At 40.5% G+C, this 26,097-nt stretch overlaps 1 protein-coding gene across 1 annotated transcript in view; it reads left to right on the forward strand.

The window, feature by feature from the left end:
* The first annotated feature begins 719 nt into the window (after positions 1–719).
* The window catches only part of GATAD2B (GATA zinc finger domain containing 2B), a 79,466-nt gene continuing 54,088 nt past the window's right edge, over positions 720–26,097 (forward strand). Inside the window, exon 1 of the mRNA XM_040230516.1 lies at positions 720–940. The gene's annotated coding sequence lies outside the window, so the exon portion shown is untranslated. The remainder of the gene's footprint in view (positions 941–26,097) is intronic.

A 26,097-nucleotide genomic window follows, 5' to 3' on the forward strand; every position in this document is an offset into this window, starting at 1 on the left:
CCGGAGAGAAGGAGCTGCGAGCGCTCTGCGCGGCGTAATTTCTCAGCAATTTGGCTAGCTGTCTTTTTTTCCCCCAGTTGTGGTTCAGTCACGACAGGACCGTGCTGGGGTACAATGAAGACCAGGAAGCTCAAGGCCTTTGGCAGACGGAGACAGGCCACGCCCCAAACAGACTGCAAGGCCCGAGCGCCTCAAGCTATTGCTATCGTGAAATTCCTGGATTCTGTCGCGATGAAACACCACCCAACGCAGACCCCACCGCCGTTCGCCAGTCTCCATCTTTAGAATTGGAAGAATGAGAGCAGGCCAAAGGGGAATCCCGGTTTGGGGATACTGGGGTACGGCGGCTGCCTGGGGACCAAAACGTCTCTAAGGTAAAGTTGCAGCCTGAAGCGATTTTTTGACCCCCGACACTTAATGGGCTGCTGAAGACCCGGATGTGTCTGGGACTGGCCGAGGTACCCATTAACGCGCCCCCGCTAGACCATCCCCCTCCTCCTTTTAGGATTGGGTCTTACGTACGCCAATCATCACTTCCTCAGCCACTCACTCGTCAAGGGTGGGGTGTAGCCCCGATAGCCCGTCTCCTATTGGTATGGCCGAGAAGAGAAGGGCGGGGAGGCCGGCTCAGGTCGCCCAATGGGCGTCGTGGCGTGTGGGGAAGGCGGAGCCGAGGTGCTTGGCAGCTGCCCAATCAGCGTCCTTGTTTGTGTGGTGCCGCCGCCGCCGGTGCAGCCGCCGCCGCCGCCGCTGCCCCCGTCTGTACCGCAGTGTCTGCTCCGCCCGCCCGCCCGGGTCCGGCCCGCCCCCCTCCCCCACCCCCGCCCCCGGTCCCGTCAGCGGGGTCCGGAACCTACTGTGCCGTCGCCTCTTCCTTTTTCGACGCCGCCGCCGCCGCCTGAGGAGGCGAGCTAGCCGGGAGTTACACCGCCACCGCCAGGTGAGGAGCTTTGGCCTAGGCCAGCCTGGCCGCCCGCCCGCCCGGGGGCGGTGAGGAGCGAGGAAGGGAGGGAGGCTGGGAGGAGGCGGTGGTGGCGGAGGTGGGGGAAGGGAAAGGTGGAGGGGCGGGGGGAGGGGAAGCGCCCGCGAGCCGACGCCCGCCCGCGCGCCCCCGCCTTGCGTCCCCCTCCCCCACCCCGGCACCGCGCGCCCCCGCCTCGCGCTCCCCCTTCACCTCATCCCCTCCCCCCTCCCCCGCTCCGCGCGCGCGCCCCGGTCTTTCACTTCGGCCTCGCGCGCCCCCAGCTCGTGTCCCTTCATTTCTTCTCCTTTTACTCTTTCTCCCCTCCCTCGCGCCCCGTTTCCCCCGCCTTCCCCGCTTTAACTCACTGCCTCATGCCCGCCATGCTCCCCTCCTTTCCTCTCTAGCGCGCCCCCCTTAACTCTCTCCACCCCCAGTGGTGCCCTCAGGGTGCGGGGGCCGCTCCCTACTCTCAGTCTTCTCTTTGCCGGCGGTTGGGACAAATAGGGGACCCTTAAGGGTGAGGGAAACATGGGATGATTATCTTTATATAGGCAGAGGGATCAGGAGCGCAGAACCTTACCCCTTTATTTCATCGTTCACCGTTCCTTCGCCCTCCCGTAGAAGGGAATTGTCTAAGCCTGTGTGGATACTTGTCTTCTGTAGTGACTAAACCGTCCCTTTCTTCGGCTGGGCTTCTGGGTCCCTCTGGATCTGTATCCCAGTTCAGTCAGTGCCTGAGGGCCGAGGGAACTAGAACTTACCCTTTCCTAAAGCAGATCCGGACTTAGACTACTTTTGGCCTCTCCGCTTTCAATTACACGGAGGCGATAGCTGCTCCTGTTAGTGCAGAGGTTTGGGTGCCATTTGCCTGCCCAGGGCACCTTTCCCCCTTCATAAAGGTATGGTAGCCTTTTTGGATTCTTCCCCAGCATCAACTTCCCTCCAAACACATGATGTTATTAGTTCGTAGGGCTGGCACTGAAGTGGAGATGGAGGCTTTGATGGTGGCTGGGTGGCATGTAGATGCTAACTGAGCTTGCCATCAACCTTTTTTTCTTCCACTGTCACCTGGAGAATTGGGTAGCCCTCTGAGAACAGTTTTCTCATTTCTGAGAAATAGTTATTTAGAGGGCTTTTGTGTAGGTGAGGAGAGCTGGGAGATACTTAAGGTAGTGTATTTCAGCAAAGGAAAAGAGCAATGCTTTCAGGCTAGATTACAGCAGAGAGATTTGAACTTGCAGCAGCTGGAGTAAAAGCAGGTTTAACAGATCTGTGTCCAGAAAAGAGCTAATGCTTTTGAGTTTTTAAAATGTTTTTTCCCCTCTCAAAATGTTTCTTTTTTGAGTAGACAGTGCTTGAATGTGACCCAAAGTGAAAAGAAATCTCTCCTCTGTGTCCTCCAGCTTCCAGCCCCCCTCCCCATACAAATGACTTTTGTTTTCTTGCATCAGCATGGTGTCTGTATGTTGTCGTCTATATGTTGAAGATTATCCTGTTTGGAAGTTTAGTGCTAACTTTATTGCTCCTTCTTTGATACACTGACTTAAACTCTTTCTTGAGATAACCACTTGGATTCATACTTTTGGTGCTTGGAGCAGTCCTGGTAGAGAATTGTCCTAGAGAGGCATTTCTGCTGGTCCTTGGTTGGGAAAGAGGTACTGTTGGAGCTGCTAAAGGTGGTGCTATGCAGGAGCTGAGTATACTTTGAGGGAAGGTCCACACCTGTTGGAAATGGTGCTGGTTATTTGGTGACTGATATTTTCTCTGGAAATTCTTTGGACTGGACTGGGTCAAGGATGGTCTTTCCTTGGGCTTTTTAAGCAGATAGGCTGTATAAATAAGGAGTTAATGGGAGTATGTATCTGGTAGTACTGTGTTCCCTTTTAAGAAGAATATAGTATTTTAGTCTAGTGGCAGTGATAGTCACCATGGTAAGGAATGAAGTAGGTGAGTAATAATCAGCAGGAATCAGAAGGCTGGATCTTTAGCCTGAGTGACCCAGTTTGAGAAGAGGTGAGGCTTAGGAACTTGTGTCCTGCCTGTTCCTTACTTGAGAACACTTTCAAGGAGGTGAGTGTGATTTGTAGCTGACAGCCGCATCCATCTTTATGACACTGTGGTTTGCCTTCCCTGACTATGTGTGATGTCTGTTAACTTCCTGTTTAGAGGCAGTCCCAATAGGGTCTGAATAGAGGCTGCATTCAAACACTTGTCTAGGAACAACGTTAACCAGGTTCCCTGATCAGCACTTCAGATCTTAGTTATGACAGTAACTTTTACTGCTGTGTTAAGCATAATACCACAGGGTGGTGGGGGAAGGAAATGTGAGAATTTTGTTCTTAATCTCAGTCTTAAAGTACATTCAAAGCCTGTGTGCTGTCCCCCTCCCCTTTTTTGGATAAACTTCTCTCCTTACTGCCCCCCCACCCCCACCACAAACTGTACTCAACTTTTTTGTTTTTCTGGCTAGGCCTGGCCAAACCTCCAGGTTGGGTTTTGTTAGAAAACAGCAGTGTGGAAGAAAAAGAGTCAATGTGTCAATAATAGTATCCTAACTGCTGGGGTTCTTTTTTTTTTTAATCTTTTTGTTTCTTTTTTTTAGGAGGGGGGATTCATTCTTGCTTTAAGCATTGTTTTATATGTCCTATGTAAACCAGGCCTCCTGTTTCAATTTCACTGATTGTTCCTGCCTTGCCTCCTCCACCCATCAAGCTGGAGGTGCGCATTTAGGGGAATAGCAGCTGTGACATCCTGGTTTCTGCACTGGAGCGTATTCTTTGTTAGCCACCTCACTGGGACAAGCAACCCCTTAGAACCGTCTTGCTGACAAGCAGTCCCTGAACTCTGAATGCTTATTTAGTTCATTGAGAAAAGCCAAACCAGCTTTGGTCAAGTAAAATGATTGCTAGAGAGGTCGTGATTTCAGCCATAACTGGAACTCAAGGACTTTCTTCTCCGGACCCTTTGCGGTACTTAAAGCCCTGCATCATTATATATTAAGGCACAATAGCCAGGCATGCTCTGATACAGTTTAGAGGGAAAGAAGAAGAAAAAGAAAACCCAGTCAGTCAGATGGACTATAAATCTAGTCCTGGCATAAAGCTGTCCACCTCTTTGCTCAGGAAGATCCAGCCTATCAGGCAGTGCCACACAAAGTTGCACTTCTGTATTGGCTAAGCCTGGGAAAGGAGATAGAAGGAATTTCAGTTTCTTTTGAAAAGGACTGACTTTGGAGGGGAAAAATATTAGCCATTTTGTTTGTTTTGTCCTCAGTAATTCCTGTGATACTTTTTCTGTAGGTACTGGTTGGGGGTTTGGTGGCTCTAGAGTTCATGAAGCAGAGAGCCTCCTGTATTTGCATAGTAGTAATGAAAGCCTCTGGACAGTAGAATTGCTCCCCCTTCGTGTTTCATCTTTTACCTTCTCTTTTATGGATATATGAAGTATATTCAGTAGGAAAGGAGTGACCTAGGGTCATTATGAGCCTAACCAGCATGGATAGTATCTCAGTAATGTTTGGTGTCTCCCTCAAAATCCTCTGGTCTTTGCTTGAAGGTGCCATCAATTGGCAAGAGACTATCAACAGTTTGGGGTTGTAGTACCAAAAGCAACAGATGAATGAGGACAAGTATTTTGTTACTTTTGAGGTATGAAATGGTGAATCCCAGACCTCAAAGAGTCGTCATAATTGCAGAAGCTTCGACTGTGTGTGAACTTGATTGTCATTAATACTAGCAGTGAGCTATTAAGGAACATGACAATACTTTGACATTCACAAGCCATTATTTTATTTGTTTTCACATCTGGCTAGTTTACATTTTTAAAAGCAATTCAGATTATCTTTACTTGAATCTGAAAGTCATGTTGTAAGTCTCCTGATAAAGCTTTCTTGATCTAGTCTCATTTTGGGAGGAAGCTGGAATTTGTAATCTCCTCAAATATAGGCTGGAATATTAGGATTTAGATTATACTTTAAGATTAGTGAATTCTCATTGTGGCTGTGGGGGATTAGATGTGTTAATTGGAGAGGCTGTGCATCTCTAACCTAGAAGGTATTTATTTATAAAGTTAGTTTTTTGAGAGTATTTAAATTCAGACTTCCCAGGAGGGAAGTTGTGGACTAATAAGTGGCAAGCTGGAATAGCAGAACACAAGTAGAGAGTCTAGAAATCCTGGGTCAAATCCTAGCTTTGCCATTTTTTAGGTATATGATTTTGGGTAAGCCTTCTAGTTGGGGTTTGTTTTGTTGTTTTTTTTTTTTGCTGCAAGGCTTGTGAGATTTTGGTTCCTGAACCAGGGATAGAACCCAGGCCCTCAGCAGTGAAAATGTGGAGTGCTAACCACCAGGAAGGAAGGTTGATACTCAGTCATGTCCGACTCTTTGCGACTTCATGGGCTCCTCTGTCCGTGGAATTTTCCAGGCAAGAATATTGGACTGGGTTGCCATTTCCTATTCCAGAGGATCTTCCCGACCCAGGAATTGAACCCACATCTCTTATGTCTCCTGCATTGGCAGGAAGGTACTTTACCTCTGGTGTCACCTGGGAAGCTAACCAGACCACCAGGGAATTCCCAAGCCTCCTAATTTTTGAATTCCTATTTCTTGCACAGTAAAAGCCAGGTTTTACAGTGGGCTCTAAGGTATTAGATGCTCTGTCCTTCTCTGCTGCTGCTGTTCAGTCACGTCAGTCCCTTTTCTTTTTTGATCTCCTGTCATCTCTTTTGCTCATGCCATCCCAGCCACATTGGCTTGTTCCTTAATACATCAGTCACACTCTTTGTCTCAGGACCTTTGCACTAGTTACTCCTTCTAGTGGGAAATATCTGTTTTTCCCACAGAGATAATACAAATGACTAATTTTCTTACTTTCTTCAGTCGAATCTTTGTTTAAGTGTCACCTTGTCACCTTTTGAGTGAGATTTTATCCTACCTATATTTAAAATTGCACCTTCAACTTCCACCCCTCACTCCTAATCCTTCTCTGTTTTTCAGTGTACAGCTTTCTGACATACTTAATTGTTACATTTATTGCTTATTGACTCCCCTGGTATGAGGTAAAGTCTGTGAAGACTTGCATTTATTTTGATGTTTTGTTTAATGCCTAGTACAGTATTTGGCATATAGTTAATACTCAGTAACTATTTCTTTTAAAAAAAATATTTATTTGGCTGTGCTGGGTCTTGGTTGCAGCACAGGGGATCCTCAGTCTTAGTTGCCGCATGTGGGATCTAGTTCCCTGACCAAGGATTGAACCTGAGCACCTTGGATTGGGGAGCATGAAGTCTTAGCCACTGGGCTACCAGGGAAGTCCCTCAATAACTATTTCTTAATCAAATAGGAATAATAATAACTTTTTAAATCTGTTTGTTTATAACAAAGCTATGAAATGTGGTAAGCATGATACAGGATCTTAAAATGTTTTTGAATTTTGAAGCATTCATTATACAAATAATGATGATAGAATGATTGCCTTCCCATTGAAATGGTAAATAACACTTGATTATGGAAAAAAATCTTCATATATATTCACATATATTATCACATCTCCTAAACTCCAGCTCTCTTGTTTCCAGCTGTCCACTGTATGATAGATGTAGCCATCTCTGTATTCCATTGCTACCTACTCGCCTTTTGTGATTCATTGAGTCATCGAAGCTAGAGATGTGAGCATTATTGTCAGTTCTCTCTCTCTTAACCGTTACTTTCCAAATATTTCTGAATCTATACCTTTTTTCTGTATTTCCATTGCTGCTGTTCAGGACTACAACAACTTTTATTTGGAATATTGCCATGATCTCTTGTAGTTCTCTCTGTTTTTAGTCTTGCTCCCTTTTAAACCATCAGTCATACTCTCTTCAAAATAGTCTAATGGAGATCTGATTATTCGGTTTCCCCTTCTCAGAAGTATTCAGTAGTTTCCAATCATTTAAAGGTACTCTGCATGATATCAAGGGCCCTTTATAAATCTTGACCTTTGTCTTTTCTCTCCAGCTTTACTTTTCTCCCTTCACAGTTTATACATGAGCAAATACAGTTCTTTTAGTTAGCAGATGAGCTTCCAAATTTCATCTCAAATGCTACTCTCTCTGGGAACCCTTCCTTGACTTGCCCAAAGAGACTTAGATATACTTTCTCTTTGATCTCATTCTAATTTGTATATATTGCATATCTCCCCCCAGTGGTCTGACAACATTCTGAAATAAAGAGATACCATGTCTTTTTACTATTGTTTCTCCAGTGCCTAGCATGGTGTCTGTCACCTATAAAATGTTTTAAAATAATGGATAATTCTATGGATTAAGAAAATGCTGCATACATTTAGAAGATGCCCCATTTGTTATATTCTGGGCACAGAAGAACCCAGTTGGTGTCTTCATTCCATTTATCTGTGTGACCTTGGTTGAGTCACTTGAAGTCTCCCAAGCCATAGTTTTCTCAAATTAGAAATAATCAGTAGCTGTTTTATCTATTCACTATGTCTCTTTGTCAGTCACATGAGATTACACATGTAAAAATGTTTTATAAACTGTAGAGCACTGTATATAGTTGTTAGTTATTATGTGCTGACACAAGCTGAGCTTTTCTCACAACTCATTTTTTCATGTTTATATTGATGTAGGCTCTTTCATTTTATCATTGAAACCATAAATAACTCTTCTATAACTTGTGTTTTGTTCATGTCCTTTTTCATTAGTAGGTGTGACGTGTTCCTATATATTGTCTTAAATAGGGCAAGTTTAAAGGCTTTCTCAGTAGTCCAGTGGGTTAAAGAGGTTGTAAAGTCCTGGAAATTACTCTTCTCAAGGAGTACCTCAGTCATGGATTCTGTAATTTTTTCTTCAGTTTCTTTTTTTAATGCATTTTTGCAACTTCTGAAACTTGAAGGGAATTTTTTAAATGTAAATATAATTTCATTTGTTGAGTACTTTCTTTGTGTAAGGCTTTATGCTATTTTAATTCTAACAGTAACTCTGTGAGGGAGGTATTATAATTTTACAGATGAGAAAATTCAAGTTTTCAGGAAGGTTGTCGTTTTGCTGAAATCTCAAAAATTAATAAAAGTGGTGAATCCAGTATTTGAACAATTTTGCCTGACTCCAAAAGTTATCTTACTGTTCTCTTAACGCTTCTCTTAGAGTTTTGTTTTGCCTTTGCAAAAACAAACCAAACAAGAAAATGATAGTTTTCCTAGTAGATCTTATATGAAAAAAGTTACATGATCAAATTAGGGTTTTGAAAAATTCTGGGTTAAGTTAAGGCAGATTTCTTTACAACATAAGATCCCAAAGCCTTGCATGTCTAAATATACATTTATATTAGAAGTGGTAGAAGAATGACTAAAGGATGCAAAGCTTCTGGAAATTATTTGACCATGAAGAGCATCTCTTTGAGAAGATAGTACTGCACCTTGATAATCTGCTTTCTTGTAGTTCTTCTGTGGGTTGATTTTTTTTTTTAAAAAGAGTTGTCACTCTTGAATGAGGGAATTAACTGCTTTTGTGTGATGCTAGATGGTTTTTTAGAAACTTCACTGGTTTGGAGGCTGTAGTTTTTTCCCCCATGAAATCTTCAAAGGCAAATGGCACAGCTCATCCAACTTGGCTCTTACCTTCAATGAGTTCCCAGGAGGATAACTCTAACTGAGCTGCTGCCTCCACCTTCTTTCATCTTGCATGCTAGGAAACAGGAGAGTAAGGTTTCAGCTTTGTGTGTGAGCAGAATCCCTTGAGCCAGGAGCAAGAAGCTCTTCCTTTCTGTAAGGATGGTAGTTTCACACTAAGAGATCTGTAAAGCCCACTGTTCTTTCTCTTCTGTGATACATGCAGACAGACATGGGCATCAGAGGCAAGAAGGAACAATAGCTTTTATTTTTTTCAGTCATACTGGTCTTGAAATTAAAACTTTGGGGGATTTGTATTCTGTTGTTTAAAAGCATAAAGGTTACCTGAATGGTGTTCACCACTAAATAGGTTGAACTACCAGTGAAAGATGTTGAAAATATTTCCTCAATAGAATAACATATTTTGGAGGGAGGGACAGCTTCTAACCACTTTTAAATATATATTTGGCTGGATTGATGTGTTGCTATCAAAGAGAGTGAAGGAGTTGGTCATATTTATTGCAACTGCCCGGGACAGTGTGCCTGGAAGACCCTATATTAGATTTCTGTGGAAATTTGGTGTGAATAGCATGATACTCTTCCCATGTAGTACTGTCCATGAATAAATTGTGTTACTCTAATGCTGTTCTTTTCTCATTTTATAATTCACTTAGTAAAGAATGCTCACTGAAGTCTTTACCTGAGTGCATTGTGAATTTGAAAGTTTTATTTTCTTAGAATATTTGAAACCCAGATTATTTTCTGCCATGTAAATGGAAACTAGAATATGGGTCTCTTATTGCGCTAAGATTCAGTCTTAAGTTTTCATTAGCCTGCATTTTTAACTCTTCACTTTGTGCATGGAAAGCTATTTCACAGTTGAATTCTGTATAATTCATTAACATTGCACTGAAAACTTTCAAGGAATATGGGTGACTGGAAAAGGATCTTTTTACAGCTGTATTTACTTGAACAGAAACATCTTTTTATTATTCATTTATTTATGACTGTGCTGGGTCTTTCTCTAGTTGCAGCGAGTGGCAGCTACTCTTGTTGTGGAGCATGGCCTCTAGGCATCTGGGTTTCAGTAGTTGTGGTTCACAGGCTTAGTTGCTCCACAGAACACGGAGTCTTCCCAGACCAGGGATCTAACCTGTGTCCCCTGCATTGGCAGGTGGACTCTTAACTACTGGACCCACAGTGAAGTCCCAGACAGAAACATCCTAAAAATAGCAAGTGCAGCTTTGAAAAACCTGGAGGGTCCAAAGGAATAAGATGTCTCTAGCTTAAATAGTGGTGTAAAAATTCGAGATCTAATGAATTACTGTACATAAAGGGGTACCACTTGTTATGAACTGTTTTGATTGTTGCATTTTTAAAAGTATTTATTTAATTATTATTTTTGGCTGCGCTGGGTCTTTGTTACTGTGCACAGGCTTTCTCTAGTTGTGGCGAGCATGGGCAGCTCTCTAGTTGTGGTGCATGGGCTTCTCGTTGCTGTGGCTTCTCTTGTTGCAGAGCACAGGCTCCAGGGCACGCAGAGTTAGTTCAGTAGTTGCTGTGCATGAGCTTAGTAGTTGCGGCAAACAGGCTTAGTTGCCCTGCGACATGTGGAATCTTCCCTGACCAGGGATTTAACCCATGTCTCCTGCACTGATTGGCAGATGGACCGCTAGGGAAGTCCTGATTGTTTCACTGATGCTACCAAAGCCTTGATGTATTTCTGGAATTAAATCGTAGGTTCCCAGTTTTGTCAAAGACAGAGTGGTAGGTGTCCAAGAAGAATATAACCAAGGTTGGAATCTGAGCGGTTTCTATTTCCAAATTAAACCTTTAGTCTGGCTGACTGAATACCTGATAATATTCACAGGAAAGGAGTGAAATACAGTACACTAGAGGGACTTCCTTGGTGGTCCAGTGGCTAAGAGTCCATGCTCGCAGGGCAGGGGGGCCCAGGTTCAGTCCTTGGTCAGGGAACTAGATTTCATATGCTGCAGCTAAAGAATCTGCATGTTGCCATGAAGATTGATGATCCCGTTTGCCGCAGCTAAGACCCAGTGGAGCCAAATAAATAAATAAATTTGGCTGCACCAAGTCTTAGTTACAGCATTTTGGATCTTTAGTTGCAGCATGTGGAATCTAGTTTCCTGACCAGGGATCGAACCCGGGCCCCCGGCCTTGGGAGCCTTGAGTCTTAGCCACTGAACCACCAGGCAAGTCCCCAATAAGTAAATATTTTTAAAAAAGCAAAACGACAGTGTCTGTAGTTATGTCACTTCTGTGCTGTCTTCTAGATTCAGTTGGGTTTTAAGAGTGTGAAAAGTACTGTATAAGGGGCACTTTTATGGTACAAAGAGGTATTAGAGGAGAACAGTGAGATTTTCACTTATTATTCTGTAGCTTTAAGAATTAGCTGAAGAAGCCTTTGGAAGTGATCGTTTTTTAAAGTTCATTATTATTGGAGTATAGTTGCTTTACTGGAGTAATCATTTTAATTTTGTTATGGGGGCTGCTTACCACATCTGTATGTTGCCTAGACTGCACATTAGTTTTTGCTGGTTGTCTAGAAAAGCTTTGTGCTCTCTCTCTTTTTAATCTTTCCAAGTCAACTATTCTCAGTGTTGTGTATAAGTATAATTGTGGTATCTGGATATGAGAAAGTAGTCTGGTATTGGTGCTAATCTTGGGGTGTTTTTACATAATTAGTTGAAATCTCCTTCTGTGGTTACACTGGAATAACTTTTGGTCATTTTAAAAAGTATAGTTCTACAGTTAGAAAGTTTTGGGTTCACATTTCTACTTTGCCACTTAACTAGTTGTTAGACCTTAACTTCACTTCTCTGTGCCCGGCGGATAGTAACTCTGTACCTATTAAAAAAATAATTGCCCATCATTCCTTAGCTTAGCACCTGGCAACCTCCATTCTACTTTCTTTATCTATAAATTTGAGTACTCTAGGGTCTTCATATAAGTAGAATCATAAAATATTTGTCCTTTTGTGTCCAGCTTATTTAATTTTAGCATAATACCGTCAAGGTTCATCTATGTTGTAGCATGTGCAGAATTTCATTCCTTTTTAAGGCTGAATAGTATTCCCTAAGACCTTGATGCTGGGAGAGATTGAAGGCAAAAGGAAGAGGAGGCAGCAGAGGGTGAGATGATTAGAGAGCATCACTGACTCAGTGGACATGAATTTTAACGAACTCCAGGAGACAGTGGAGGACAGAGGAGCCTGGCATGCTGCAGTCCACGCAGTTGCAGAGTCTTGCATACGACTTAGCAGCTGAACAATAGCAAGAACTGTCTCTTTTCTTTTGTGACTATTCATTCCCACCAGCAATGTACTCATTTTTAAATTGGGTTGTTTTGTTGTCATTGAGTGATAGGAGTTCTTTTTACTGGATATTAATCCTTAATCAGGTATATGATTTGCAAATACTTTCTTCCATTTTGTGAGTTATTTTTTACTCAGTTGATAACGTCCTTTGGTGCACAAAATTTTGATGAGATCCAGTTTACTATTTGCTGTTTTTGGTGTCATATTTAAGAAATCGTTATCAACTCTGTCATGAAGCTCTTTCCTCCTGTGTTTCCTTCTAAGAGTTTTTCAATTTTAGTTCTTATTTTTAGGTCTGCGATCCATTTTGAGTTAATTTTTGTATATGCTCCAAGGTAAGGGTCCAGTTTTATTCTTTGGAATGTGGATATCCAGTTTTTCCAGCACCATTTGTTGAAAAGACAGTTGTGTCTCCACTGAATGGTCTTGATCTTTGTTGATAATCATTTGATCATATGTGCAAAGGTTTATTTTTGGAGTCTGTATTCTGTTCCATTGCTTTGTATGTCTGTCTGTATGCTCATACCACACTGTTTCAGTAACTGGGGCTTTGTAATAAATTTTGAAGTCAGTAAGTGTAAGTCCTCTGACTCGTCTTCATTTTCAAGATTGTTTTGGCTATTTGGGGTCCCTTGAGATGACATATGAGTTTTAGGTTGTGTTTTTCTTTTCATATCCCTTTTTTATATTGGGCCAAACAATGTAAAACTAAACTGATTGGGATCCTGTTACTATAATATGGCAGCTGGTCCTTGTCATAGAAAATTTTAATTTCACCCAGCTCCTTGGATCACATATTTTTCTTTACAGTATTAGAAGCAGGGTTACTCTGGATAACTTTTGCTCTTATAAATGAATTGCTGTGGTTGGAGCATTTTATTTATTGTTAAAAGTTTGGTTCGAATTTATTTTATTTATTTTTGGCTGCACTGGATCTTTGTTGCTGCATGTGGGCTTTCTCTAGTTGTGGTGAGCAGGGGCTATTCTTTATTGAGGTGAACAGATTTCTCATTGTGGTGGTTTCTCTCGTGGCAGAGCACAGCCTCTAGGGCACACAGGCTGCAGTAGTCGTGGTATATGGCTTTAGTTGCCTGCGGCTTGTGGCATCTTCCTGGACCACGGATCAAATCCATGTCCCCTGCATTGGCAGGCGGCTTCCTATCTACTCTGCTACCAGCAAAGTCCAGCGGTGGCTTTTCTTTTTGTGGCGCATGTTCTCCAGGGCACTTGGGCTGGGCTTCAGTAGTTGCAGTTCACCAGCTCTAGGGTGTGGGCTCAGTAGTTGTGGCACATGTGCTTAATTGCCCCTCAGCATGTGGGATTTTTCCAGCCTGGGGATAGAACCGTGTCCCATGAACTGGCAAGTGGATTCTTAACCATTGGACCACCACAGAAGTCCTCAAGTTAAAAAAAAAAAAAATCAAGACACACAATGAGAAGTTTCTCATCACTTCTCACCTGCCTAGTTTTAAACATCATCGTTATTCCTTTTCTGTCATTTCAGAATTTTCTATGTATATGTAAGCATATGTGAATTTCTTTTTAGTTTTTCTTTTTACACAAAAGATAGCTGTCTACATCTTTTTTTCATTTAATACAGGAGATTCTTTTCAAATCTATATATAGAGAATTTGCTTATTCTTTAAATGAAAATTTTGAGGGTGAAAATCTTTTCATGGATATCAAAACTTTGTTGGGAAAGAATATTCAAGTTTATGGCTATGTACCTTTCCTATTGTCTACAAGTCTTGCTCTTTAATAACTTTTATTGCTGTTATTCTCTTAGTCAGCATTGAATAAACATAATTTGAGTACTGCTATGTTATTAAACTTAGTGCTGATTACCTAGTTTATAAAGTCTGTTTTGTTTTTTCATCTGTAGTCTTAAGTCTCAAATTATATCAGAAAACCCAAGTCTCCAATAAGTGATACAGGGTTATTTTTCTAGTTCCTAGAGTATATAGACCCCAGGTGGTTTTTCTCTATCCTCGACTAGTTTGGTCTAGAAAAAATGACTGATAAAAGAGAAAACTTGGATCTCTTTACCCATGTGTCAGCACTCTGTTCACTTTGTAACCACTTAAATCTGCTGGTTGTGGGGAACTGAAAAAGCCTGGGTATTCATATATTCATATGAACATTCATAGGTATTAGGTATTTATTGTATATCTACCATGTAAAAGACATACACATAAGTGTTGTATAGCAAGTAAAGATTAATTATAAAACTTTAGTCCTCAAGAAGATACATAGTCCAGAAGAGAAGACATTTATTAAAATAACTACAACATTAGATACAGTGTGTTTATAAATTAAGTAACCAACATATTAGGAAACAACATATCAACATCTTTTACAATTTGGTTCAGAGTGTGATTTAAGCTTACCAAATCCTGAAAATTCTACTTTCAAAAACCTCTCTTTATTCCATCTATCTGTATCTGTCCTAACTTGAGTTGTTTTAGTTTTAGCCATTGTAATTGCTTGCCCATATCACCTTAGGTATGTCTCTTTTGTTTTTGGCCACGTCTTGTGGCTTGCTGCATCTTAGTTCCCAAGTCAGGGATTGAACTAAGGCTCATGGCAGTGAAAACGCCAAGTCCTAATCGCTGGACCACCAGGGAATTACCTTGGATAAGTTTTTTAATAATAACTAACATTACCGGGCTTTTTTATGTGCAAATACTGTTTTAAGCACTTCACATTAACTTGTTTAATCCTCACAGTACCTCCATTTTTACAATAAAAAAACTGAGGCACAAAGAGGTTAAGTGATTTCCCTAAGGTCACAGACCTAATAAAAGAGCTGGGATACAGAATCAGGAAGTTTTGACTGTTTGGCTCAGATTGTTTAGCATTATACCATACTATGTGTATGTGTGTATTACGTACATGTTTATCATTGTTTTGGTGATTGTACAGTATCTCATTGTATGGATATACTTTAGTTTGTACCCAGTCTATCCCCACTGAGGAATATTTAGGATGTTTCTAGTGTGTGAGTGTATTGTCATAACCAGGGTTCCAGTGAAACATCTTACATACATTTTAGTGTATCTGTAGGTAAAATTTCTAGAAATACAATTATTGGACCAAAGGGCATGCACATTGAAAATTTTGTCAGATATTAAATTATCCTCCTGTAATTTGTACTAGTTTACATTCATACCAGCAGACTGTGAAAGTTTTAAAACAGCTCAGTTTAAATCTAAATTTGAGGGAAGCAGTGTGGTTGGATAGTGATGAGTACTGTCTTCAAGTGCCTCTGTATCTTGTTAGCATTTCTTTTCTTAAAAGCATATATCTCTGGATTCGATTATTGGCCGTCTAACTGTAGCCAGTTGTTGGGAAGAGGAGTACACAGTTTAACAGAAAATTTTACTTGTTCGAAATGGCCTTCAAACCAATCAGTTGTCAAACATGGGACTTCCCTTCGAGTCCAGTGGTTAAGAATCTGCCTGCCAATGCAAAAGACCCTGGTCCTCAGGGAATTCGATCCCTGGTCCTCAGACTGAGATTCCATATGCCACAGGGCAACTGCTGAGCCGGTATTCTAGCACCCTCGAGCTGCAACTGCGAAGCTCACATGCATTAACTACTGAAGCTGTGCTCTGCAACAAGAGAAGCTTCACTGCAATGAGAAGCCCACACACCACAGCCCATATGCTGCAGCAAAGACCCAGCACAGCCAAACATTAAAAAAAAAAGAAAAACTGTTAGTCTAAACCTTTTTAAAACTTTGGTAAGTTGATTTGTCACCATGATCTTTTAAGATCAGGACAACCTCAATGAGAATGAACATGTATAGTTCCCAGTTGACTGCTTTCATGGAAACTCCTTACTGGAGTCCCTATTAAACTCCCAGTGGGCAGAGGCAGAGAGCCAAACACTGCTAAATCACTGTTTTCAGGGAACGGGGATGTTAAGGCAAATAAGACCAAATGCTTTATACAACTCAGATTTCCTTTCTAACTAGTTTTCCTGCTCATTGGTAAGTTATTTGTCTTCTTCCTCATTCCCATTTCACTGTTTTTAGAGTTAAGGTGATTTGTTTTATTCATTAGATTTAAATTTTGTTTAATGAACTTGGAACTTATTAGTAGGCCTTCACTTGCCCAGAGTAGGGTGTTACCTTTGCTGGTACCAATACCCCACATTCAGGGCCTACAGGCAGGAGTAAAATGAAACAGACTGGTGTTCATGCACATCCTTAAGCGGGTGACAGGAGATCTGATTAATTCAATGGCATGCATGCTGAGTTGCTTCAGATTGACTCTTTGCGACCCTATGGACTATAGCCTGCCAGGCTCCTGTGTCCATGGGATTCTCCAGATGCATTCAAAGTTACCATCTCCTTTGAAGTGGAAAGAGCATTGGAGACTGTTTCCATTAATACTGGTGATGGTGAAATCTTGCTTCATTTCTACTCAGGAAATCTGTCATTTTATTTCCAAGGACTGAGTAATTGTCTTCTGGGCCTATTAATATCTGTTCTATTAAGTTTTGGATTACTGTGATATTTTCTTCTGTTGACTGATCAAAGATTTAGATTCACTGCTGATCTTTGTCTTCCTTATTGCTTCACTCTGGTTTTTAGAAATGAAGAGGAAAAGAAATGGATCTCCAGATGTCTTATCATCAGTACTACCTGTTTATAGTGAAGTCTAAATGAAGACAACCATGAATGGGTCTCTAATATTAAAATGTTGAAAGCTTAACAGTTTTTATATTTGGGGCAAAATTTATTTTTAAAATTTTCTTTTATCTCTTAGCTTTATAAGAAATATTTTTGTGAAAGAGAGAGGATCTCTCTTCCATTTACTAAAATTGATCACTTTTTCTTCACTTCTGTATTTTGGATAAAATCAGGCTAGAGCCACTTTTGAGACTTCACTTGGAAATAATATCAATAAAGAGAAAGTGTTAGTGTGCATTAGAGTAAACTCCGTAGAGAGGAGAATTTTGCCTTATTCACTATTATAGCTCTTGCACCTAAAACAGTACCTGCCATATAATATGTAATTAATTTGCTGAGTGAACAGGAAGTAGATAACTATATTGTGATACCTCATAGTTGGCATTCTTTGTACCATTTAAGATGAATAAACTAACTAGTTACATGTGTCAACTTGGATAAATGTCAAGGACTTTCCTGTTGGTTCCCTGGCTAAGACTCTGCACTCCCAGTCAGGGGCCCAGGTTTGATCCCTGGTCAAGGAAGTAGATCCCACATGTTACAGCTTCCCAGGTGGCTCAGTGGTAAAGAATCTGCCTGCCAGTGCAGGAGACGCAGGTTCGAGCCCTGGGCTGGGAAGTTGCCCTGGAGGAGGAACTGGCAGCCCACTTGCGTGTTCTTGCCTGGAGAAGTCTGTGGGCAGGGGAGCCCGACGGGCCGCAGGTCATGGGTCACAGAGGAGGAGACAGGCTGGGGGACCGAGCATGACTCGCACCAGCTAAGATGAGTAGACTGGTTACCCGTATTAACTGGGCTAATATCAGAGATACTTTTAAAGGAAAAGTTAAGTTGCAAAGTGGTATACATATGTATATAATACCATAAAACTTAAACTTGAAAAATGATGCAATATTTTTTATATAGATATAGCTGCACACTTAAAGCAAAAGTACTAAAAAAAAAAAAGGTCAGTGATAAACCAAACTCATTGTGGTGATTACTTTGGGGAAAGGAAGAGAAAAATAGGATTGGAATAGTTACTCAGAGAGCTTCAGTTTTATTTATAGTATTATATCTCTTAAAATAGTTGATAAATATTATTCTCTATACTTTTTGGTACAGTTGAAATGTTTAATAGTCACATGAGAGGTTACAGATCAGAAGTTACCAGACGAAGGGCTAGTAGGCCAAATTCTGCTTGTTGCTTGTGTTTTGTCCAGCCCATGAGCTAAGAATTATGATTGCTTCTTATAGTTTTAAATGATTGGAAAAAAATGAAAAGAAGGGACTTCCCTGGTGGTCCAGTGGTTAAGAATCCTCCTGCCGAAGCAGGGGACAGCATGTTCAATCCCTGGTCACAGAAGATTCTACATGCCATGGGGCAGCTGAGCCTGTGCGCCACAACTGCCGAAGCCCTAGAGTCCCAGAGCCGGTGCCCTGCAGCAAGAGAAGCCCCATTTGCTGTGGCTAAGAAGAGCAGTGGCGAAGACCAGTGCAGTCAAACAAATCGAAAGAAGGATATTCTAGGATATTTCAGTTTCATGTGAAAATTATACAAAATTCTGATTTTAGCATTCATAAATAATTTAATTGGAGATAACCACACTCATTCTTTATATATTGTCAGTGATTGCTTTCACACTGCTATAATATCAAAGGTAGTTGTCACAACAAAGACAAGACTCTCAAAGCCTAAAATATTTATCTGAGCCTCTACAGAAGAAGGCTAATCTGTAGTATAAATGAATTCTGGTCCTAGAATAATGGTGATTTAACTGAGCAGATGAGAAGCTATTTGGTGAATACTTGTAGTATGTTGGACATAGTTTTTCCCAGATTGTGTTTTTTAAAAGAACATTTTAATCAAAAGTCAGAGAGATACTGACTTTCATGGAAGTTTAAAAGTGATTGCCCAATAGAATTTCATCTTGTTGAATAAGTCTAAATCTGATATAGATGCCCAGGTTGTTGGTGGAGGGAATCCTTCGTTGTTGTTTAGTCACTAAGTCCTGTCTGACTCTATTGTGACCACCTCCTCTATCCATAGGATTTCCCAGGCAAGAATACTGGAATGAGTTGCCATTTCCTTCTCCGTATTTGACAGAAAATACTAATAGCTCTGTGATTTGGGATTGGTGTTTTGGTGGTTTATTGTTTCTTATTTCCAACGATTTTCAGCAGAGCAGCAGCCTTTTTTTTTTTAAGTTTGAATGTGTCTGATTCTTTTTTTAAAATTATTTATTTTTTGGTTGTTCTGGGTCTTCCTTGCTGTATGCAGGCTTTCTCTGTTTGTGAGTGGGGGCTACTCTTCATTGAAGTACACAGGCTTCTCATTGTGGTGGCTTCTCTTGTTGCGGAGAGCAAGCTCTAGGCAGAGAGGATTCAGTAGTTGTGGCATGCGGGCTCAGTAGTTGTGGTACATGGGCTTTAGTTGCTCCTTGAGGCATGTGGAGTCTTCCTGGACCAGGGAGGTAGATTCTTATCTATTGTACCACCAGGGAAGTCTCAAGCAGCAGCATTTTAAAGGAATGTGGTGTTTGAGTATGCAGACATAGAAAGTTACTGAAGTAGGGGCATCTTTTTTGGTAATCCTTTTTACTTTTAGGTGTATTAAACTTTGGCCAAGTATTTAGTTTGGGGACCTTAATGTACAGAGCAGAAGTAGTGATTTGAATCCATTACAACATAGTTGGTGTTTTTTAAAGACATAGTACTGGGTGCCTATAGAAGAAACTTTTCCTGTGCAGATGCTTTCACTTCAAAGCAACATGATACAATTTTGATTATTTGGAGCAAAGTACATCATGAGAAACGCTGGACTGGAAGAAACACAAGTTGGAATCAAGATTGCCGGGAGAAATATCAATAACCTCAGATATGCAGATGACACCACCCTTACGGCAGAAAGTGAAGAGGAACTAAAAAGCCTCTTGATGAAAGTGAAAGAGGAGAGTGAAAAAGTTGGCTTAAACCTCAACATTCAGAAAATGAAGATCATGGCATCCGGTCCCATCACTTCATGGGAAATGGATGGGGAAACAGTGGAAGCAGTGTCAGACTTTATTTTTTGGGGCTCCAAAATCACTGCAGATGGTGACTGCAGCCATGAAATTAAAAGACGCTTACTCCTTGGAAGAAAAGTTATGACCAACCTAGATAGTATATTCAAAAGCAGAGACATTACTTTGCCGACTAAGGTCCATCTAGTCAAGGCTATGGTTTTTCCAGTGGTCATGTATGGATGTGAGAGTTGGACTGTGAAGAAGGCTGAGCGCCGAAGAATTGATGCTTTTGAACTGTGGTGTTGGAGAAGACTCTTGAGAGTCCCTTGGACTGCAGGGAGATCCAACCAGTCCATTCTGAAGGAGATCAGCCCTGGGATTTCTTTGGAAGGAATGATGCTAAAGCTGAAACTCCAGTACTTTGGCCACCTCATGCGAAGAGTTGACTCATTGGAAAAGACCCTGATGCTGGGAGGGATTGGGGGCAGGAGGAGAAGGGGACGACGGAGGATGAGATGGTTGGATGGCATCACTGACTCGATGGATGTGAGTCTGAGTGAACTCTGGGAGTTGGTGATGGACAGGGAGGCCTGGCGTGCTGTGATTCATGGGGTCGCAAAGAGTTGGACACGACTGAGCGACTGAACTGAACTGAATGACTTATTTGGGGTTGCCCCAGTGGCTCAGTGGTAAAGAGTTTGCGTGACAAGCAGATGTGGGTTTGATCCCTGTGTCAGGAAGATCCTCTGGAGGAAGAAATGGCAACCCACTCCCATTTTCTTGCCTGGGAAATCCCATGGACAGAGGAGCCTGGCGAGCTACAGTCCACAGGGTTGCAAAGAGTCAGAACACAGCTGAGCAACTAAACCACCACCACAATCACTTATGTAGTTCACAGTATTTCCCTGGGAAACACTAATGTTTCCTTTGTACTCAATTGGATAGTCTGAGACATTTAGCACTGAAAATCAAGTAATCGTATTTGAGCAAACTGTTTCATCGCATTCTCCTGGCGTTATGTAAAACTATTCTGCTCTCATTGTATTAGAAGAAACAGAAAGGGCAAAATCAGATGATCTGAGTGCTCTTCATCTTTTCTTCCTTTTAAAAAGTGTTTTAAGCTATATATATTATTTTAGTTTTCAAAGTCATAACTACGGTATTTTTTAATTAACTGGAGATATTTGGTTAATGAATTTTTCTTTTCTAAGAGACCCTTCAAACAGGGATCGTAATACAATTGTCTTGGATTGTGAAAAGCAATGAAGCATTAAATATCTAGTCTGATGACATTTTTTTCTCTTAAATTTATGGATGTACAAATAGAATATAGAAAGATCTTTTAAACTGTAGTTAGTATTTTAGTCAGTACTAGGAATTGCTTTCTTGATCTGAAAATTTTCTCATCCACTCTCAGGCTCAGAAGCTGTTTAGTTTTTATGATCCCTCCTACTTTCCTTTTTGTTTCAGATTATCCCCTTTATCTGCCCTACTTGTTGGAGTAGAGAATCCAGTTCTTGTTTGAGTGGGGTTTTTGCTTGGGGATAGGCAATTGTCTTGCTATTAGGAGCCATTCTGTTTCATACTTGATCTCATGCAGGTTTTTAGTACTATGTAGAGATTTTTCTTGTTAGAGGAGTTTTTGAAGAGCCATTCTTAACTTCCAGAGTCAAAGGTATGAAAGTCTCAGTGAAAGATATATATGACCCTAATCCCAGATATGATTATCAATCTTAGAAAGCTTTATAGGTTAAAAAAAAAAATGAGTAATTGGAGCTGTGTGGCCAAAGGAAGGATTTGAATACTGTGTTCTTGCTTGGAGAATCCCGGGGAAGGGGGAGCCTAGTGGGCTGCCGTCTGTGGGGTCACATGGAGTCGGACATAACTGAAGTGACGCAGCAGCAGCAGATATCTTAAAATCAAGAATAAATCATTGCATCATCAAATATTTAGGGACTCCTTTCCCTGCACCTCAAATGTCTAGGTTCTATACCCTTTGTACATGATTTCTAGTAGCACTGAAGCAAGGAAACACTATCATGCTTCTTGCCTATCAGTTTTGTTTTGTTGTGTTTTAGGTAAACGTTGTTGTGTTTTTTGGTTTTGTTTTTTAACCTGAGATACAGTATATATACAGAATATGTTTTATAAGATGACCACCTAAATAAGAGATACAGAAGATTATCTCTACCCAGGAGCCTTTGTCATGCTCCCTCCTAGTTATCCTTCCCTTCTCCTAAAGGTATTTGATAGAATTCTTAACTTTTCTTATTTCCTTTGTCAGTATTTATGTTAAATTGCAAGGTTAAGATTGTTGGTAATAATAGCCACAGACCTCCTTGAGGGTAAAATCATGTTGATGGTGTTCGCTCTAATGTAATGGCTCTTAACTAGGAAGGATTTTGCCCTCTACAGGACGTTTGGCTCTGTATGGGAACATTTTCTTCTCAAAACTGGGATCTACTCTGTAGAGGCCAGAGTAAGCATCCTGCAGTGCACAGGACAGGGGCCTACAATGAAGAAGTATCTGGCCCCAAGTGCCAGTAATACTGAGGTGGTTAATTTTAGTGTTGAAAATACAGAGAACATATTTTGAAGATACTTAAAATTTAATAAAACAGACTTCTCTGAAGCTCAAACGGTAAAGAATCTGCCTGTGATGCAGGAGACCAGAGTTCGATCCCTGTGTTGGGACGTTCCTCTGGAGAAGGGAATGGCAATCCACTCCAGTATTCTTGCCTGGAGAATTGCATGGACAGAGAAGCCTGGAGGGCGACAGTCTGTGGGGTCGCAAAGAGTCAGACACGACTGAGCGACTAACACACATGACACATATAACATAAAATTTAATAAAAGGAAAGTTTATTTTAAATTTGACAGTCACACATTTACCACTTTTTTCTTTCAAGATCTTTCCTTTTATATTGGCTTCCATTTTTCTGGTTAGTGTAATACAAGATGGTTGTCCTGAAATTCTAGTATTTTGATGCCTCATAAGTGTACCAAGATTGTCACAGATTGAAGTGAATTCTGAACTTGCCCAACCAGGACAGTAGGCTAGATTCCAAAGTGATTTCTCCATCTCTGATAATTAAATGGATAGTTAGATCTAGTTTTCTAGTATAGTCTGTTGAGCATAGGAATTCAGTGTGGTAATTATTAAAGTGTACGATAGATTTTGAAAGTTTATGGAAGTCATTGTGTAGCTGCAATAATTTATTTTACCTTAGATTGTTCCTGGTTGGAGACTCCTTAAAGTCAGAGATTGACTAGAACATGAGCATACAGAATGTAGCTCAGTGTGTGTTGTGTATATGTACATATACATGTGTGAGTGAGTGAGTGAAAGTTGCTCAGTCTTGTCCGATTGTTTGTGACCCCATGGACTTCTCCAGGCCAGAATACTGGAGTGGGTAGCTCTTCCCTTCAGGGGATCTTCCCAACCCAGGGATCGAACCCAGGTCTCCCGCATTGCAGGCCCATCTGAGCCACCAGGGAAGCGCTACATACACATATGTGGGCATTGTTTGTGACTTAGTGATAAAGTTAAGAGCAGTCTTTGCAACAGAAATGGAATATGAGAAACTTAATGTAGAGTTAAAATATCTGAAACTCTAAGCAAAATTGTTCATAGACTAGCTTTACCCATTGAAAGCTAGAGACACTAGTGGATATCTAGTAACAGGAAAAAGCCAGATGAAAAAGAATCCAAGTACTTAGAAAATCTATGACAAAATGTTGATTTGACTACTAAAAGGCGACTTTCCTCTCTTTCCTCAGCGGCACTTAGCTGATGACAGGTGTTAGCACATTAGGATGTTTGGGTTGAATTTTGGTTTGTTTTTTATTTTTTTGGCCATGCCATGTGACATGCTGAATCTTATTTCCCTGACCAGGGATCAAACCCATGCCCCGGCAGTGGAATTTTAACCATTAGACTACCAGGGAGGTCCCTTTAGTTGAATTTTCATATGTATGAACATTAGTGATTTGTCTGAAAAGAACTTGGTGCCCCAACAAAGATACAGGGAAGGAACAAATAGGAGAGAATGAAAATAGCAGTCAAGTATTAAGGATTGAGATGGTATTAGGCATGGTCACTAGGAATCACTAGCATGCTGCTGATAGAAGGATTAGAATAAGTTAGGGATTCGAGAATGTAGTTACTTTGTAGATCCCTGCTTTGTCTTTTGAAAGAGAAGGTTCCAAAACATTCTTTTGTAAGCGTTAAATACTTAATGCTCTAGGTGATTTTCCTGTTTCTTTTTCCTCTGGATAGATAGTGAAATTCCCTAGTGCCCTTGGGAAACTAAACCACCCTCATAGAAAAGACTGGCTTAGGAACATTTTATGTCTCATGAGAGGTGAAATGGTTGATATAATTTACTTCTTTTATATGGTGATTTAAAAGGGCTTCCACAGTGGCTCAGCGGTAAAGAATTTGCCTGCATTGGAGGTGCCAGTTCGATTCTTGGGTTGGGAAGATCCCCTGAAGGAGGAAATGGCAACCCACTCCAGTATTCTTGCCTGAAAAATTCCATGAACAGGGGAGCCTGGACTTCTCTGTCCATATGGGCTGCAGTCCCTGGGGTCGTAAAAAGTCAGACCCAATGGAGTGATAAGCATGCATATAGTGATTAAGTCATTGAGAGTAGGGTATAGCAGTAATTTTAAAATTATTTTTAATACTTGAACAATAGAAGGCTTTTGGCCTTTCTTCTTAAAAAAAAAAAAAAAGTCTCTCAAACTTTTTTTTTGGCTGCACCATGGTTTGTGGGATCTTAGTTCCCTGACCAGGAATTAAATTCAGGCCCTGGCAGTGAAAGTGCCAAGGCCTAACCAACCAGGGAATTCCCTCTACAATAATTTTATTTCCTATAAGTCCAGGAGTGAACACGTTGAGGAATATTACTTTGCGGCGGGGGTGGGTGAGGGAAGCAGACAATACTCCTATCTCAGAACAGGAAGCCTTGTTCTTATTTCCTTTTGTTCCCATGTCAGACCCAGTCCATATTCTACTTTATAAGGCAGTGTACTTAGTTTTTATTCAACTTTAGCCAAGTTTTTAATAAATACATTCTCCCAATTAGGGGTAGATACTTCAGTATCAATCAGTCACTAATTTGTAACTCCCAAATATTGAAGACTGATTTTTTTTCCCCCCATTAAAATAGGCATTATTCTGTTTTACCTACTGGGCGCAAATCATCTGTTCTTAGACTCAGTACATTATTTTGGGATTAATTCCCAATTTGTGCATCAAGCTTGGGATAGCAAAATCGTTTTCTTTGTAGTACTGTTGATTGCATGCTGTATTATTTCTAAATATGTGGAGAAGTCCTATCTTCAAAACTAACTTTTGATTAGTTGAACTCTTCTACACTTAATTTAAAAAATGGGAGCTTATTGATCATATGCATAGGGTTCTCTTGTTCTTTGATCTGTTTGTTGTTGTAATAGTGATCTTGAAATGTCATGAGCTGATTTTTCCAAATAGAATAGACTCACTGGAAATGGAACTATACAGAGTTTGCAGGAGAGGACTAACAGCTGGATACTTTAGCTTCGCTTTTTGTTACCAATAAATAACTTGTGAATTTTATATAAAATAATCTTAGATATAGGTTAAGATTTTAAAGTTTTTTAAATTTTATTTTTTAACTTTAGCAGTGGTTCCTACTTTAATCCACTTGTTCTCTGAGCTCAAAGACATATATTAAAAACTGGCACAAAAAATTTAGCAAATTACTTATAAAATTCGTGAAGTGCAAAGACAGGATAACTGTGTGGTTTTTTTAGATCTGTTGCTGATATTGGTTCTATGAAGTTCATTTTTGTATTTTAGGAGTACCTTCAAGCAGACTTTTAGTTATTATTAATTTGAATCCTGTTTCCTGAGTCTGGAAAGATAATCACCTCTTTCCTCATAATGATTACCCTTTATGATTTGACCCTCTCAGACATTTATCTATCAGATGTCTTTCACATATCTAGATTGTATATGCTTATTAGCCTTTCTCAAGAAGTCTTGCATGAAATCTAGGAGTAGAAATTATATGTGCTTATAAAAGAGTTTGTTACTTCAGTTGTATTTGATGATACTTCCTTTAGTGCAGGGAATGGATTAAATAAATGGAGACTTAGAATGGAGATTGGCACAGCAAGCGCAGTGAACTGGGCTCTTGAGTTTTGGCCAAGAAATAGCCAAGTCATCATGCTATAGTGGACCAAGTGTGGGCATTGGAGCCAGCATCTACTGAATGAGTTAGCTGAAAGAGTGACTTCATTCAAATTTATTAATTTTACCAAGTTAGTTTCCATATCTATAAAACAGGAAAAGGATCTCACTTTGCTGGTTTATTGTGTGGATTAACTAAATATTCAGTGTATTAAATGCTCAGTGAATGTTAAATCTTTTCTTTTTCTTAAAGAATTTTATATTCTTCAGAGCATCACAACTTAAATAACATTTGCCAAGCAGTATTGCTAAGTTTACAATTTTCAGCTCATACAATTAA

The sequence above is a fragment of the Oryx dammah genome, unplaced genomic scaffold (genome assembly GCF_014754425.2).
Source record: "Oryx dammah isolate SB20612 unplaced genomic scaffold, SCBI_Odam_1.1 HiC_scaffold_28, whole genome shotgun sequence".
In the NCBI taxonomy this organism is placed as follows: domain Eukaryota; kingdom Metazoa; phylum Chordata; class Mammalia; order Artiodactyla; family Bovidae; genus Oryx; species Oryx dammah.